The sequence below is a fragment of the Mobula hypostoma genome, chromosome 24 (genome assembly GCF_963921235.1).
Source record: "Mobula hypostoma chromosome 24, sMobHyp1.1, whole genome shotgun sequence".
NCBI lineage: Eukaryota > Metazoa > Chordata > Chondrichthyes > Myliobatiformes > Myliobatidae > Mobula > Mobula hypostoma.
In genome coordinates this window covers 16358307-16372834 of record NC_086120.1, presented here as the reverse complement: position 1 = coordinate 16372834, position 14528 = coordinate 16358307, and positions in this window count along the sequence as shown.

Sequence of the window (14528 nt, the reverse complement as noted above, 5' to 3'; positions counted from 1 at the left end):
ATCTAAATCATCGATATACATTGTAAAAAGAAACGGCCCCAACACCAAACCCTGCGGAACACCACTAGTAACCAGCAGTCAATCAGAATAGGATCCCTATATTCCCACCCTTTGCTTTCTGCCTATCAGCCAATGCTCCACCCATTCCAATATCTTTCCCGAAATTCCATGGGCTGTCATCTTATTAAGCAGCCTCATATGCGGCACCTTATCGAAGGCCTTTTGAAAATCCAAATATACAACATCCACAGCCTCTCCCTTGTCAATCTTATTTGAGATTACCTCAAAAAATTACAATAGGTTGGCGAGGCAGGATCTCCCCTTCATGAAACCATGTTGGTTTGGGCCTATCTTGTCATGCACCTCGAGGTATTTGATAACCTCGTCCTTGGGGATCAACTCCAATAACTTTCCAACTACCAACTTCAGACTAATAGGTCTGTAATTTTCTTTTTGCTGCCTCCCTCCTTTCTTAAACAGCGGAATTACATTTGCGATTTTCCAGTCCTCCAGAACCATGCCAGAGTCTATTGATTCCAGGAAGATCATTTCCAATGCCTCCATAATCTCCAAAGCCACCTCCTTCAGAACCTCTGGGTGCACCTCATCCGGTCAGGGAGACTTATCTATTCTTAGTCCATTTAGCTTCCCAAGCACTTTCTCTCGAGTAATCTTGACTGTACCTAGTTCTATTCCCTGAGACCTCTGGCTATCAGGTTTGTTGCTAATGTCTTCCACTGTGAAGACTGATGCAAAATACTTATTTAGTTCCTCTGCCATCTCCTTGTTACCCATTATAATTTCTCCAGCATCATTTTCAATCAGTCCTATATCTACCCGTGTCACTCTTTTACTCTTCATATATTTAAAAGAATTCTTCATATCCTTTTTTATGTTAATTGCCAACTTCCTTTCATAATTCATTTTTTCTTTCTTAATGACTTTCTTAGTTTCCTTCTGTAAGTTTTTAAAAGTCATCCAGTCCTCAGTTTTCCCACTAATTTTTGCTTCCTTGTACGCCGTCTCTTTTGCTTTTATTTTAGCCTTAACCTCTCTCGTTAGCCACATTTGTGCCATTTTTCCATTCATGATTTTCTTTTTACTTGGAATATATTTTTCCTGTACTTTCCTTATTTCCTGTAGGAATTTCATCCAATTCTGCTCTACTGTCCCTCCATCAAGCTTACTTTTCCAATCAACTTGGGCCAGTTCCTCTCTCATACCACTGTAATATCCTTTGTTCCACTGAAATATCGATACACCTGATATCAGCTTCTCCTTTTCAAATTTGAAACTGAACTCAGTCATATTATTATCACTACTTCCTAGGGGTTCCATTACCTCCAGCTCCCTAATCGCCTCAGGTTCATTACACAGCACCCAATCCAAAACAGCCGGTCCCCTGGTGGGCTTATGGACAAGCTGCTCCAAAGAGCCATCCCGTAGGCATTCTACAAACTCCCTCTCCTGAGATCCAGTACCTTCCTGACTTTCCCAATCCACTTTCATATTAAAATCCCCCATAATTACATTGACATTTTCCTTCTGACACGCTTTTTCCATTCCCAGCTGCAACTTGTAGTCCACATCCCGGCTGCTGTTTGGAGACCTGTATATAATTGCTACTAGAGACTTTTTACCCTTGCCATTTCTTAACTTGACCCATAAGGATTCTACCTTTTCTGATATTATGTCCCTTCTTTCTAGTGATTTGATATCATTGCTTACCATCAGGGCCACGCCATCCCCTATACCTACCTTCCTAACTTTCCTATACACTGCATATCCTTGGACATTCAGCTCCCAATCATATCCATCAGTTAGCCATGACTCAGTGATGGCCACAATGTCATATCTTTTAACTTGTAGCTGTACAGCAAGGTCATCCACTTTATTTCTAATGTTGCGGGCATTTAAGTACAGTACATTTAGATTAGTATCTGTTTCTGATTTTGCTATATTTCTATCGTACAGCAAATTATCCTGTCTATTCACCTGCCTGTCCTTCTTGCCATCTTTGCTGCACAGTTATCTTTGACTTAATTCTATTTTTCTCTTCCTTGACCCTAACACCCTGGTTTCCTTCCCCCTGCCAACTTAGTTTAAACCCTCCTGAACAGCTATATTAAACAATCCCGCCAAATTATTAGTACCCTTTGAGTTCAGGTGTAACACATTGTTTTTGTATAAGTCATACCTCCCCCAAAATAGATCCCAATGATCCAAGAATTTGAAGCCCTGCCCCCTGCACCAATTACTTAGCCACACATTCATCTACTTAATTCTGATATTCTTACCTTTATTAGCGAGTGGCTCAAGCAATAATCCTGAGATTATTACTCTGGTGATCCGGCTTTTCAATTTTCTTCCTAGCTCCCAGTAATCTTCCTTCAGAACTGCATTTCTCCTTGCTCTCTTGATCACAGCCACTGGACAGAGTGCCAAAGTCCCATTCGCTGTGGTCTTCCTCTGTCAGGTCAATCCAACAGTATCTAAAATGACATATCGGTTGCTGAGGGAACTGTCACAGAGGTGCTGTCCACTATTTCGCTATAGGTATTATCAATCACCTCCTCACTTTCACTAATTAGCTGAAAGTCATCAAGTTGCAGCTCCAAATTGCTAACATGGTCCTTAAAGAGCCTCACCTCAATGCACCTCGTGCAGATTTAATCCTTGGGGAGGCTGGGAGTCTCCCAGGGTCTCCACATCTGGCACTCCAAGCACAACACTAATCCTAGATGCATCCCTCTAAAGCTACTGTTATTACAAAATAAATAAACATGTAACTTACTCCTTTACTATGAGACTCAACGGTCGCAGGAATCCTCTTCCGGTTTCCGCCTAAGCCTGTTGAGCCAAAGCCATATCACTCTGCAGCCTCTCACTCCGCTGCCTGCTCTGACGCTGCCCGCTGGATATGGCGGTGTTCTTTTTAAGCTTTTCGTGCTGAGATCACACGCCTGCACAGTCGTGCCTCTTTTATCCCAAGTAATTTTTTAAAAATCTGAATTTTCTCCTGAAAAATGGTGACTTACTCTGCTGCCTGTTTGCTGTAAATCGAAAAGAAAAACATTGAAAATTGCTTCCTTTTTAAGCCTTCCATGCTCTGAGGTCACGTGCCTGTGCAGTCGTGCCTCTTTTATCCTAAGTAGTTAAAAATAATCTGAATTTTCTCCCGAAAAATGGCGACTTACTCCACTGCCTGCTTGCTGTGAATCGAAAAAATCAAAAAAAAAATTTCTCTGAGGTTCCCTTTCATTCTTCTATACTCTAATGAATACAGTCCAAGAGCCAACAAACGCTCCTCATTTGTTAGCCCCTGCATTCCAGGAATCATCCTCGTAAATGTTCTCTGAACTCTCTCCAACATCGGTACATCCCTTCTAAGATAGGGGGCCCTAAACTGCACACAGTATTCCAAATGTCATGTAGCTGTGTGCTAGTTTACTTTCCTGTTCCATCTTATCTCGATAATTATTTTAGTCATCCCTTGCTGGATTCGAAAGATTTCCCAAATTCGGCCTTATCACTAATTTTCACAAGATTGCATTTTTCTTTCATCCAATTGAAGTCTTCCTTTCCTCCAGTCCTCTCTGCCCTTTTACCTTTGTGCGTTTAGAACACAAGCTTCAAACCTATGTTTCGCACCGTCAGACTGAATTTGACATTATACCATGCTATGAGCACGTTCCTAGGTGTATCTAGTTACAAACACCTAGTGATGCTGGAAGTCCAAAGCAATACACACAAAATGCTGGAGGAATGCAGCAGGTCGGGCAACATCGAAGTAAATGAATAAAACAGTTGACAGTTTGGGCACAGATCCTTCTACAGGACCGGAAAGGAAGGGAGAAGGTGTCAAAATAAAAAGGTGGGGGAGAGGAAGGTGAACCCAGATGAGTAGGAAAGGAAAAGGGCTGGAGAAGAAGGAATCTGATAAGAGAAGAGAGTGGACCACAGGAGAAAGGGAAGGAGGAAGGAACCAAGGGGGGTGTCATAGGCAGGTGAGAAGAGGCAAGACACCAGAGAGGGGTATAGAAGAAAGGGAGGGGCAGATATTTTTACCAGAAGGAGAAATCAATATACATGCCATCAGAATGGAGGCTACCCAGATGGAATATAAGGTGTTGCTCCTCCATCCTGAGGGTAGTCTTATTGTGGCACAAGAGGAGGCCATTGACTGACATGTCAGAATGGGAACAGGAATTGGAATTAAAATGTTTGAGCACTGGGAAGTTCCGTTTTTGGAGGATGGAGTGGAGATTCTCAACGAAGCAGTCCCCTAATGTTTGATGGGTCTCAGCAAAGTAGAGGAGGCTGCATCGGGAGCACCACACACAATAGACGACTCATGCAGATTCACAGATGAAATGTTGCCTCACCTAGAAGGACTGTTGGGGGCCCTGGATGGAGGTGAGAGAGGAAGTGAATGAGCAGGTGTAGTACTTAAGCCACTTGCAAGGATACGGGCCAGGAAGAAATTATTGGGGAGGAACAAATGGACAGGGAATCACAGAGGAAGTGATCCCTGCAGAAAGTCGAAGGGGGAAGGAAGTAAAGATATGTTTAGTGGTTGGATCCCTTTGGAGATGGCGGAAGTTGAGGAGGATGATGTGTTGGATGCAGAAACTGATGGGGTCATAGATAAAGGCAAGAGGAACTCTATCTCTGTTAAGATGGCAGGAAGATGGGGTGAGTGCTGATGTTAGGGAAATGGATGAGATGTGGGTATGGGTGCCGTCAATAGGGAAGAATGAGCAGGAGAAGTGTTGTGAATTTGGGAAGGGACTGAACGAAGAGGGATAGAATAGAGTCGAGGCATGAAGATACGAGTTGAGTGGGGCAGGAGCAGGTAGAGACAAAATCGAATTAGTTCTGTTTCATAACACAATACTAGATCCAGAATAATCCCTCACCTCTTTGTATTGCTCTAAGATACCGTCCCAAATACATGTTATGAAATTATTTTGCAGGACTTTAGGAAAACATGTTGGACCCAACACCAGCCTTAGTAGTCAGTTGTAACTCCTTCAGAGGAGCTTAAATCAACAAATAACGTTCCATTCTTATCTTCCCAACAGCTCATTTGCCCATACCTATCTTGCCAATCTTCATGTTTTCCTTTCAGGGATATGTGAAAGAAAAGTCATTCAGTACACATGATGTACAAAGTCTTGTCGTGGCACAACGTCTTGGGCCTCTTCTGTAGAACTTCGCTTTGATTGGTTCTCAAAAGAAACATTAGTCCACCTCCAAAGTTCATGGCATCTGTAGCATTTTCATACTATCAGAACAAAGTCATTTTGCTGCAGCAAATCTTATTAATTTTGCAATTCATATGAAAGGATTGGTCACTCAAAAGAGTATTACTGAGGCTTAAAATTATTTGTTTGTTAATTATCTTATGTGTACATTTTTGATTTTATTTTAAATCCAGTTCTTTCCCTTCCCCCCACCACTTCTTGGGAAGTTTAAATTGAATATTTATATACATTGCTCTTCAAGTCATAGAAACAGAGTTTAGATCACAAAAGGCCACCAGACAAAGAAGGTAGCCAGGCAGAGACAAAGAAGCCATCTCTTTGTCTGTTCCTGCTCTCTGCGAGTGCAATCCATATCTAATCCATAGTTCTACTCCCCACTCCTCAACAATGCCTGCATCATTGGCTGTTTCAAATGTTTATTGACTTTTCTCTTAAAATGGATAATAGTCCTAATCATCAGATGTGGAAAGATATTTTACCATAACAATATTCTGCAAATATACATTCTTAAAGCTCCCCTCACTTCCTAACCAGAGGAAACAACCTTTTGTATTCAATCTATCATTAATGTGACGAGAATACACATAAAATTAAGATGTTTGCTGGCCTGGGTTAGCATCAGTGACATCAGCAAGTGGTCTGCCACCTGTCCTCAGGGGAAGGAGAGATAAGGAACAATCGAGCAGCGTCTGGAGATGTGTAATGAAGGGACGGGAGAGAGAGCTGTCTGGAGCGGCTCCCCCCTTTGAACCTTGAACTGTTTGAAGTGATGGACAGGCGATACCCCAGCAGGGGGATAAAAAGGGACAGGTTCGCTAAGGCAGGACACACACGGCACCCGAGGTAACGAGACCCTGGAAGCGGTACGCATCTCACGAGTCGGTGAGAAGTATCAGACAACGCACAGGGTGGAAAGGTACGATCAGCGGGAACCCAGTGTGTGTCCGCCCTTGCCTGGGTGCCGGGTTCACTGCAGAGGATCGACCGCATCTGGAGGAGGGGTCACAGTCGGTGACCTCAGGTGACATCACCAAGGACCCTCCCAAAAGCTGTTTGTGAGCCATCTCGCCGGTCTGTGAGTGAAGCCGTGTCTGAATGATCAGTTGTTCCTGTTCTCTCTCTCTCTCCCCCCACGTTGTCCATCGCCATGGCAACGATTACTGCGAACTGAACTACTAAACTGGACTGAACTTTGAGTCACTTTGAAATTTGGTCACTTACCCCTAGACAACGATAGAGCTTGATTGATGCTGTTATCTTAATTCTGTGCACATGTGTGTTTATCATTGCTGAACTGTTGCATTTATTATCCTTTCGATTACTGTGTTGCTTATTTCTTTAATAAAACTTTCTTAGTTCTAGTACTCCAGACTCCAACTGAGTGATCCATTTCTGCTGGTTTGGCAACCCAGTTACGGGGTACGTAACATAAGTGGGGGCTCGTCCGGGATTTTGAACGCTAAATTTGGGACGGAGTAAATTGATTGGGTTAAAATTCCCGAAAGAAAGAAAAGACAAACAGCAGAAATGGAGGCTGAGGAATTTATAAAGGCGCCGACTTTGGAGGCATTAGAGAATACCAGGAAATCGGAATTGATAGCTGTGGCCAAACGGTTGAATCTTGCTAAGGTGAAGTCGACAATGAGGAGAGAGGAGATACACAGAGCTATTGTAGAGCACTATGTATCTAAAGGTGTGTTTCCCCAAGGTGTGCTGGGGGTGGTGTCTATTGAAAAACCTGCTGGAGACGCGGTACAGGTACAGCTTGAAAAACTGAGACTCGAGCACGAGTTCCGGGTACGGCAGTTAGAACACGAAGAGAAGGAGAGAGAGTTAGAAAGGCAAGAGAGAGAAAGACAGTTGGAGAGGGAAGAGAAAGAGAGGGACAGACAGTTAGAGAGAGAGGAGAAACAGAGGGAAAGGGAATTTGAGCTGGAAAAATTAAAGATAAGGGCCGAGCAGGGGCTCGCGCCGAACCAAGGTGGAGGGTTCCGGGCGACCCAGGAGGTTAGGCTGGTTCCCCCGTTTGATGATACTGACGTGGATCGGTACTTCCTCCACTTCGAAAAAGTGGCTATAAGTCAGGACTGGCCGAGGGATAAGTGGGTTGTTTTACTTCAGAGTGTACTGAAAGGGAAGGCCCAAGAAGCTTACTCCGCTTTGTCCGCGGAAGATACCCAGAGGTATGAGGTGGTGAAAGAGACCATCCTCAGGATTTATGAGTTGGTCCCGGAGGCATACCGGCAGAGGTTCCGGAGTGCGAGGAAGCAGTGGGACCGCACGTATTTGGAGTTTGCCCGTGAGATGTAAACATATTGTGAGCGTTGGTGCGCCTCAAAGGGGGTAGAGGGGGATTATGACAGACTGCTACAAATGATCCTGATTGAGCAGTTTAAAGGTTGTGTCCCTGAGGGTATGAGACCCTACCTCGATGAGAAAGAGGCAGCCACGTTAGCCGCAACTGCTAAGTTAGCGGATGAGTATGCGTTGACGCATAAAATGAAGTTTGCCCCGAGTAAAGGCTACCAGAAGGGTAGTCAGGACGGCGGGGAGAGTCCGCCGGAAAAGTCAGAAAGTAAGCCGGGGACTAGTGAAAAGGATAAGGTAGACCGGGAGCAGTCTGGTCGGAAGTCTCCTGGAGTCGTCTGTTATAATTGTGGGAAAGTCGGACACTTTGCGTCCAGGTGCTTTGCCCAAAAGAAGGAGACGGGAAAAGGAAAAACGGCAATGTTGAATGGCTGTATTGAGCTGTTAAGCGAACCGCTAGGGAAGGACAGGTCTGAAAAAGTCCAGGAAGGGCGCAAGAGGTTTATCTGGGCCGGATTGGTGTCAGTGAAGGAGAGTTTAAAACCAGTTCCAGTGCGGATCTGGAGAGACACGGGAGCGTGTCAGTCACTAATACTGAAGAGTGTATTAGAGTTTAGCTCAGAGACCCAGACTGGGGAGGTAGAGGTCAAAGGTGTTGGGGAAGGGACAGAGTCAGTCCCTTTGCACCAGATACACTTACAGAGCAACCTGGTCTCTGGAATAGTCACGATCGGGGTGAGGTCCGAATTACCGATGAAAGACGTGGAAGTCTTGCTCGGTAATGACATCGCCGGAGGAATCGTGTTCCCAGTCGTGAGATTGGCAGGTCAGCCTGCCAGCATTGAGGCCCCGCCCATGGACTCACAGATTCATCACGGGCCCGCGATAGTGAATTTAGCTGAAACGTTTCTGCCAACCTTGTATGAGACGGGGTGTAGTGAGACAAGAGGTAGTGAGGGAGCTGGGACGGACGTAGCAGTAGCCAGGAAAGAATTTGTGCAGACGCAGGAGCGAAACGAGGGGCTGATGGTTTTGGCAGAGACCGCTCTCTCTGACACAGCCTTGACAAGGGAACTAGTAGACTATTGTGTGGAGAAGGAAGTGCTAAGGAAAAAAGGGAAATCAAGTACAGTACCCGCAGATGAGGAATGGGGGGTGGTGCAAAAGAGTTATGGGGATGAGGTTTTTAACATTGCCCACGAGGTACCCCCCGGTGGACATTTTGCGGTGCTGGAGGAAACAGTTGGTGGAATCATGAAAGAGATTTACCTGCTGCCCGGGGGAAAAATGTTATTGATCATGACCGACGCAAACTGAGACGGTCACTGGCTTTTGATATGCTAACAAACCTAGTCGGTGTTAGAGTGGAAATCAATCAAGCTAGGGGCCCCCTGATAAGAGGAAAAAAACATTTTGAAAAGATTAGTATGGGATCGATCAGATGGGAGAAGGCTACTGTTTTGGCCAGGTCTACTGATAAGGTCTCTCCCTTAATCCCCGAGCAAAGTGAATCTTTAGAAGAAGTAATTAAACGACTCGCACCCGTGTGTTTGATTGTCCCGAGGCAATGCAAAGAACTGGGACGTTGGGTGATGTCTGTTACAATAGGGCAGCCTAGTAAACAACACCCATATTTTTTGAGTAATTCAGTGACTAAAGGGCTGATGAACACAGAGGTGTGTATTGGCAATTTAATACGGCTGTCTGAAGCCAGTTTGATAGTGAACCTTGAAAAAAATGAATTCGGCCACACGAAGTTCACTTACCTGGGAATTGTGGTGACACAGGGGCAGCTGGCAGCGATGCAAGCTACAGTGCAGTCTATCGCTGACCTCCCAACCCCGACAGACAAGAGGGCCCTCAGAAGGCTCTTGGAGATGGTGGGGTACTGCAGGAAGTTTTGCAATAACTCTGCGGTCAATACCCGTCCCCCTCCTACTAAGCCCTTGCGAGAGAAAACTGAGTCGGAATGGGATGACCCTTGTTATTGTGGTCCGGGACAAAACCAAATGAGAGATTACATTGGTCGCAATTCATCAGTGTTTTTGGCCACTATGAAGTTTGCTGAGTTGGAGCCTGGTCTAAGGGCTTATTAATAACACGTGTAAAAGGAACAGAAAATGTGATGACTGTCTGTCAAGGTGTTGACAGCTTCAAACTCGCTGTGTTAGCCAAATAGCTGTTAAAGATGTATATTTGTGTATGTATCAAATAATATATTCATGTTTGTAATTTTTACCTCCCGGTAAAAATCCTTAACGGGGGGAAGTGTGACGAGAATACACATAAAATTAAGATGTTTGCTGGCCTGGGTTAGCATCAGTGACATCAGCAAGTGGTCTGCCACCTGTCCTCAGGGGAAGGAGAGATAAGGAACAATCGAGCAGCATCTGGAGATGTGTAATGAAGGGACGGGGGAGAGAGAGCTGTCTGGAGCGGCTCCCCCCTTTGAACCTTGAACTGTTTGAAGTGATGGACAGGCGATACCCCAGCAGGGGGATAAAAAGGGACAGGTTCGCTAAGGCAGGACACACACGACACCCGAGGTAACGAGACCCTGGAAGCGGTACGCCTCTCACGAGTCGGTGCGAAGTACCAGACAACGCACAGGGTGGAAAGGTACGATCAGCGGGAACCCAGTGTGTGTCCGCCCTTGCCTGGGTGCCAGGTTCACTGCAGAGGATCGACCGCATCTGGAGGAGGGGTCACAGTCGGTGACCTCAGGTGACATCACCAAGGACCCGCCCAAAAGCTGTTTGTGAGCCATCTCGCCGGTCTGTGAGTGAAGCCGTGTCTGAATGATCGGTTGTTCCTGTTCTCTCTCTCTCTCCCCCCACGTTGTCCATCGCCATGGCAACGATTACTGCGACCTGAACTACTAAACTGGACTGAACTTTGAGTCACTTTGAAATTTGGTCATTTACCCCTAGACAACGATAGAGCTTGATTGATGCTGTTATCTTAATTCTGTGCACATGTGTGTTTATCATTGCTGAACTGTTGCATTTATTATCCTTTCGATTACTGTGTTGCTTATTTCATTAATAAAACGTTCTTAGTTCTAGTACTCCAGACTCCAACTGAGTGATCCATTTCTGCTGGTTTGGCAACCCAGTTACGGGGTACGTAACACTTACCATAACAATATTCTGCAAATATACATTCTTAAAGCTCCCCTCACTTCCTAACCAGAGGAAACAACCTTTTGTATTCAATCTATCATTATTTTCAAAAAGTTGATAGCTTTTCCAGAGGAAATTGTTATTGAATCCCATCTTCCTTGTCTTGTTCTATTCAACATTGTTGTTGCTGGCCCGGTGAATCTTTCCTACAACTTGTGACTTCAAGGGTATTTCTACCATGGGATTGTCCAAAACTGTATCTGTGATCTAGGCATTCCATTCACATACCTTCCATATTTTCTTTATGATAAAACAAATACATTTCAAAATGGCGCTTTCCTCTTTAATGTCTCTAGTTCACTTTCTCTAGAAATTATGGGTGGGACTGTGATGGTGATAGTGACTGTCACTCAGCTCCAATAAACTTGGTTTGGTCCAGGTCTCATTGTGGAGTTTGCACATTCTCTTTGTGGCCACAGGGATACATCTCGGTGCTCCAGTTTCTTTCCATGTCCCTAAAATGCATGCTTGACATGTTAATTGGTCACTATAACATCAGGCCTGTGGTAAATCAGTAGTAAAATCTGGGTGTTGGGCTGGTCGGGGATGTGTTAAAGGGAATGTGGAGAGAATGAAATGGGTTGGGGTAGGATTAGTGTAAAGTGACTGCTTGATGATCAGCACTGACTCATTGAGCCGAATGGCCTGTTTCTGGGTTGTGACTATCTGTAATATATACAGTGGCATGAAAAAGTTTGGGGACCCCTGGCAAAAATCTTTGTTATTGTGAATAGTTAAGTGAGTAGAAGATGAACTGATCTCCAAAAGTCATAAAATTAAAGACAAAATACTCTTTTCATGATTTTAAGCAAGATTAGTGTATTATTTTTGTTATGTACAATTGTACAGTGAAAAAAAGGAAAGGAGCACCATGGAAAAATGTGGGCACCTCAAGAGATTTGAGCTCTCAGATAACTTTTACCAAGGTCTCAGACCTTATTTGGCTTGTTAGGGCTATGGCTTGTTCACAATCATTGTTAGGAAAGGCCAGGTGATGCAGGTGAGAAGGCTATAAGAAGATAGTAATACGTTTTCAGGTAGCCATTTCCTCGGTTCGTAATGCAATTAAGAAATGACAGTTAGCAGAAATAGTGGAGGTCAAGTTGAGGTCTGGAAGACCAAGAAAACTTTCCGAGAGAACTGTTCGTAGGATTGCTAGAAAGGCAAATCGAACCCCCCATTTGACTGCAAAAGACCTTCAGGAAGTTTTAGCAGACTCTGGATTGGTGGTGCACTGTTCTACTGTGCAGTGACACCTGCACAAATATGACCTACATGGAAGAGTCATCAGAAGAAAACCTTTCCTGCGTCCTCACCACAAAATTCAGCGTCAGAAGTTTGCAAAGGAACATCTAAACAAGCCTGATGCATTTTGGAAATAAGTCCTGTGGACTGATGAAGTTAAAATAGAACTTTTTGGCAGCAATGAGCAAAGGTATGTTTGGAGAAAAAAGTGTGCAGAATTTCATGAAAAGAACACCTCTCCAACTGTTAATCACGGGGGTGGATCGATCATGCTTTGGGCTTGTGTTTCAGCCAGTGGCACGGGGAACATTTCACTGGTAGAGGGAAGAATGAATTCAATTAAATACCAGCAAATTCTGGAAGCAAACATCACACCATCTGTAAAAAAGCTGAAGATGAAAAGAGGATGGCTTCTACAACAGGATAATGATCCTAAACGCACCTCAAAATCCACAATGGACTACCTCAAGAGGCACAAGCTGAAAGTTTTGCCATGGCCCTCACAATGCCCTGACCTAAACATAATTGAAAATCTATGGATAGGCCTCAAAGAGCAGTACATGCAAGACGGCCCAATAATCTTACAGAACTAGAAGCCTTTTGCAAGGAAGAATGGGCGAAAATCCCTCAAACAAGAATTGAAAGACACTTAGCTGGCTACAGAAAGCGCTTACAAGCTGTGACACTTGCCAAAAGGGGTGTTACTGAGTACTGACCATGCAGGGTGCACAAACTTTTGCTTCGGGCCCTTTTCTTTTTTTGTTATTTTGAAACTGTAAAAGATGGAAATAAAATAAGTTTTCTTGCTTAAAATATTAAAGAAATGTATCATCTTTAACTTAATGCCTTTTGGAAATCAGGTCATCTTTTACTTTTGACCAGGGGTGCCCAAACTTTTGCAAGCCACTGTATATTCCAATATCATGTTTTCTCCACTCTTCAGCAAGAATATATCTCCTCACCAAATCTGTAATTCTGGACTGTAAGCTTTGAAAAACAGCAAATATCAACTAACTACAGAGGTAATCACAGCCAAGTTGAATGTTAATGGCCCACTTTATATGGAAACTTTTCAGTATGGATTATTGTACAGCAAGTGGGAACAGAAGGCCTAGCTGAGATTCTGCCTTTTACTGATCTAAGTTGTAGTAACCTTGCTGTTATCTTGTTTCTGATCAATTAGGTCATCAGATACTTCAGCTTGAGTTTTCTTAATCCATGTGACAATATCTCATTACGTTAACACAAATGAGTTATTGGGTTCTGAAGCACCGTGTACATTACCTCCTTGTGGTGTAGGAGCTACAGACACTTGGACCATGTAGTAATCATCTTTCTCAACAAATTGTTTAAAGGAATCATGCTGTTTCCAGGTTTTCTTGATTATTATGTAAGATGAAATTATTTTTCTTCTGCAACTTGGGAAATAAATTAAACATTTACTTATAACTGCCAATGTCTATGCAAATTCTACAAGTTTTTTTTTAAGTTTGAATTCACTGAGAATTGTTAAAAGTCTAATCTCAAAAAGTTCATGGCATTTAGACATTATCCCCTCAAAGCATAATTATATTTGTGTTGCCTGGATTGTTTTTATAAATTTAATTAAAGCACACAGAACATTTATCTGAGGTAGCTGAGGTAACAGGTTCAGTTTTACTCCACAGAGGCCTTCCCTCACTACTGAAGACTTTAATGTTCAGCGTGGTTCCATTGGTGAGCTTCCTCTGGCTTGGTGATATACACTTAAGTGAACAATGCAAACTACAACATTACATGTTGCATTTAGAAGCAACCTCAACCATTGTGAATGGTCTTGCATCTGTGCACATCATGCTTGGCAGTCACTCGTACATGAGAAGATGTCCTAAACACTTGTATTAAATCTGATCATCACAATGTTCAATGTCTTTTCTTTTGATTCAAAATTTACATTCTTTTCAGAAGAAGCCTAGTTAGTGAAATTTAGCAAGTCATTCATCTGAGAAGAACATCTTCCCAAGAAACTTATCTCGAGGAAAGGATATAGAGTAGCAATGGTGCATTATAGTCTTCCTCTCTAATATATTCCATTGATTTCATAGGGTTAAATTTCCGAGGGAGAGCACAGACAGCACAGGGCACCAACACATATGAATTTCCAGGCTATTAAGTTTAATTTTGAGATTCTGTTCCTTGCTTTAAAGTTTTTACATAGGGTCACTCTTTCTTATTTTGTGACTTCAGGGCAGCCTTCTTAGATATTGGGTTCCTGTGCATCTCTGGTCTTAACTCCACACTAACAATGCCTCTAGTTGTCTCAGAACAAAACTCTAGAAATCTGTCTCCTAACACCACCTCTCTCCTTCTTTAGGCTTACCCCTTTGTGGAGGTTCTTTAGTCAATGGACCTAACAGTTCTTTTAGTAGTTTGGCATTGTTTTGTTTGATCACTCCACTCTGAAGCACCTTCAGTTAAACATAGAAAACATAGAAAATAGGTGCAGGAGTAGGCCATTCAGCCCTTCGAGCCTGCACCGCCATTCAGT